Source organism: Hibiscus syriacus, unplaced genomic scaffold (genome assembly GCF_006381635.1).
Source record: "Hibiscus syriacus cultivar Baekdansim isolate YM2019G1 unplaced genomic scaffold, ASM638163v2 tig00113725_pilon, whole genome shotgun sequence".
Classification (NCBI taxonomy): domain Eukaryota; kingdom Viridiplantae; phylum Streptophyta; class Magnoliopsida; order Malvales; family Malvaceae; genus Hibiscus; species Hibiscus syriacus.
In genome coordinates this window covers 2,645,584-2,650,011 of record NW_024063471.1, presented here as the reverse complement: position 1 = coordinate 2,650,011, position 4,428 = coordinate 2,645,584, and positions in this window count along the sequence as shown.

Here is a 4,428-nt window from a genome sequence, read left to right as displayed (position 1 = left end):
TTTTTTTTATTCCATTAAGATAGGGAAGGAACAAGTTAGAAATAAATGTTAACATAATGTTTGGATGCTATTTGGTTTTTGAAAATAAGGTGTTTAATTAATTGTCTCTTATTTTGTTTTATGTTTAAACTTTGTTTTTATGTGTTGTCATGCTTATGGGATAATTTTAAAATTAAAGTTATGTTTACGCATGTGATTTCTATAAATGAAACTTGTGGATTTTTTTTATACGATCTTTGTTTAGCGATAGTGTTTGTTAAAAGAAAAATTAGTATATAGAAATATATGATGCCAATTGTCAAGCATTGATAACTATCTGATTAAATTGAATAACTGAAGGTTGATTCTTGTTAATTGAATGGTGTTAATCTTTGTTAGACACATGAATGCACTCTCTTAAGAATATTTATAATAGAAAATTCCAAATAGTAGCCATATTTTATTTGTAATCTTTGATTTTCTCTTTTCCTATATATCAAGACATTATGGGTTCTTTGGGAAATGTTTTATGAATAGTTATTTTGGGATCAATACCTTTTGTATATATTCATTTTGCATTTCATATATGTTGTTCATACTTGTGTGTTTTTTAATTGCATTTTAAAACATTCATTCATTTATTAAAACACCAAATAATAAGATGAGATTTCCAATCGTAGAGATTCTAGCCCCTACTAAAGCAAGAACATCTTGCACTCGTACAACACTAGAAAGATGACTAAGGAAATAGAGGACATAATGGACAAGTTGAGAAAGAGTAGAGGGAAATGCAAGAGAATGTGAGAGGCAGGTTAGCCAAAACCAAGGTTGATATTGCTAGCTCATAGTTGGACTTGCTGAAAAAGATTGAAGAGGTGTTAAAGAAACTTGCTATGACTACAAAGAGTCTTGCTGAAGACCTTACCTATCCTTCAAGTTTCATGCTTATCCACTTCCCTATGCACACCCCGGTGCACCAAGAAATGCAACCACTGACTTTGTTTATTGTTGAGAACCCACCACATCATCAAGCTGGAATGTCATTCCATATTATTACCCTGCCACACATGGATAAAACCAAGGGATTTCCATGCTGATAATGAGGTCTCTGATTTGAATGATATCTCAGAGAATGAGAGATCAAATGAAGAGGTCACCCAAAAGTTGACGAATTCGAAAGACAAGGTGAAATCTTTCGAGGTAGGCGAGCCATTCTATGGGTTTAAGGCTAAGCAGTTAACTTTGATCATTGACCTGATTCTTTCACCTAAGTTTAAGGTGCCAGATTTCAAGAAATATGTTGGGACTACCTGCCCTTCGTCCCTGTCATCACCCATTTTATCCAGGTGTTGGTATCATCTTTCTAAAATGGGCCTAATGGCTTTATAAATAAATATATAGCATATAGCTTTAAATATATTTCTTAATTTTTAAATGTAATATTATTATTAGTACCTAGTTTTTGTAAATACATAATGATATATAGTTTTTATATTAAATGTATAGTTTGTTTCATTAGTATTATATATTAAATATATTATATGATATAAGGTTTTCACATTACATAGTAATGATGTACATATTAGTTAATATGTTTTTTTTAATATGATATATATGTAGTATTCATATTAGTTACACTATAGTTTGCATATTAGAATATAATATACTAATATAATAAAATCTACTATGTTAGCCTATTTTTATTTTACAAATATTAAACCTAATATTATAAATAAAGGAGCCCATTTTATTTTATATGTTAGATCCATTAGAATAAAAATAATACCCATTATACAAGAGCCCATTACAATTTTATTCCATAAACCCAAACACAAGCCCATTTTACTTCGAAACTATTGAAACCCTAATTCTGCTCTAGCTTTACCTCCCATTGCTTGTGATTTGGATGGATTTTTGACTTTTTAATGCCTTGGGAAGATACATGATCTTTAATACATTACAAGTTTCTAGATATTGCCAACTTGGCAATCCAAGTGAAAGAAACACAAATCAATTTGGGCCATTGATCAAGACTTCATCCAACGGCCAGGAGAATATCATGTCATCATCGGAAAGCCTTCATCATCACCGAAATGTTATTGGCTAGTGGCCAACGCATCGTCATCATTGACGACGTGTGATACTCACGCGCCATCTCGCAACCCTCCATGCTTTGGTCATTTTCATTTTTAACCAGTAAAATCATCAAAAATCACAAAAAATTCGTTAAAGCGAGAAGAAAGCTTCTAGCATCTCGAGAATGAAGTTTGTGGGAAAAATCGGTTGTAAAGAACTTTAAGTGGGATTATTAACAAACCAAGGTCATTTGTTAGTATAAAGGAGCACTAATCACACCATAATCATCACGGGTTAACAAAGCATCAACTATACTCAAAGAAATGAGGAAAAAAAGTTAAGAATGAAGAATATACCCTCGTCAGAGTCTCATCGGAGTGTGTCATCGAAAGTTCGAGATTTGCTTGAAGGCTTGCATTGAAGGTGAGTCTTGTTTTTTGTCTTGGTTCTTTATTTATTTCAAATAAAAGGGCAGTCATCGGATTTCGTTAGCTGGCGATCAATGGTTAGTGGTCTTAGGAGTGGTGGACGATCGTAGTGGTGATCGGAACTTGTGTGGCTTTTGGTTTCGGATAGCCTAGGTGGGAGGAGCTTGGTTTTAGTTCTCATGAGATAAGGGTTTAGTTTTAAGTTTAGAGTTTTAAGTTTAGATGAAGAATTATTTAGGATCTTGGAAGAGTTATTGGGATATGGGTGGTTTAGATCTTGAAAACAAGTTCAGAATGAAGTTTTAAGTTTATAGAAATCAAAAGAGATAAATGAAAAAGAATAAGTTTTTGTTCTTAGAAGTTTGATCTTAAGGAAACATGTTTTGGAAGTATTTGGGTGGTTGTGTGGGATCAAATGAGGTTTTTTAGGATGAACAAGGTTGAATATAAGATGAACAAAGAAGAACATGGGAGAGAGAAATTTTCGGTTGAGAGTGTTTTGGAGGGGAGGAGAATTTTTTTTTGGTGAAAATGAAACTTGTTCTAAAATTTTGGGTTTTATATTAGAAACAAATTTTAGGGAAATTATTTCATAAATCCCCTACTATACTTGTTTTTTGCTTAAGGGATGTGGTATTTCATTTCTTTTATTTTGGTCACCATCAAATTGTACTTCAAGAGCTTTACATTTTCGTTAAATTCAATTTAGTCCCAAATTATGTTCCATGTGCTTTTAAATATGTTTATTTATTGCATGTATACATTAATTTTTCAACCCTTTTATTTTAGTCATACGTGTAATCATAAATTAAAGCATTTAGATTTAGGTTCTTTAGTAACTTATTAGATTTAATTAGAGCCTTTAGGATTTAAGTTTCATTTATTTAGTTAATTAAACAAAATAAATTAGAGAAAACTCTTTATGATTAGTTTCTTTAAAAATAAATAGAAATTCATTTTAAATACATAATTGATATTAATTAAAATATATTTATTTTTCTAATATTGAAAAGAGTGCTCCTAAAACAATTGGACGCTCAATTTTAATATTAATAAATAAATAGATATTTTTCAAGTGGTCACTTAAAATTAAATTAGGTTCTATTAATTAATAAATACATGTGAATTCCTTCTTCCTCAATAACCCAATTAATTGTTTAAGTCCCAGTATTTTTAGGTTTTATTATATATTTTTTAAAATAAAAAAACTTTTAATGGGATTCTTTTAAACATTTTTAAATCAATTATAAGAATTGATTCCCTAAACACAACTAGGGAGTTACTTTCTTCGTTAATTAAAAATAAACAAACTGTGTCATATTTTTCTTATTTTTCTAAAAAAATAAATATGCAAATATTATTTCAATTAAAACATATGAAATAATTTCCTTAACATAATTAGGGTGTTACTTTCTTCATTAATTAGAAATAATAACACACATTTGTAGTTTATTTTAAAAAAAACCAAATAATTTTATAATATTCTGATTAAAATACAAGAAATAATTCTCTTAACACAACTAGAGAGTTGCTTTGTTCTTTAATTAGAAATCAATAATAATGATGTTTTTTCCCTAAATTCTTTTTAAATATCTTGAGGTTTAAGGGATTATAATTCAAATTCTTAAATTTCTAATAATAGGGACAATAATATAATTGTCGGTACCAATTTCAGGCACTACAGGGGTGTTGATCCTTCCCCGAGCGTAATTGACTCCTAGACCCGATATCTCTCAAAACACACACCACTCGCGTCTTTTTAAATTTTTATTAAAATTATTTATAAGGATGATTTCTTTTGTTTTCGACCTACCTAATCTCAAAGGCCGATGGTGACTCTAACATTTTCAAATGTTTTTAATTTTCGTCAAACACACAACTCCTAAATCATCACCGAGTGAAAAAGTCGTCATGACAATTTGGTGACTTTGCTGGGGATCGAACC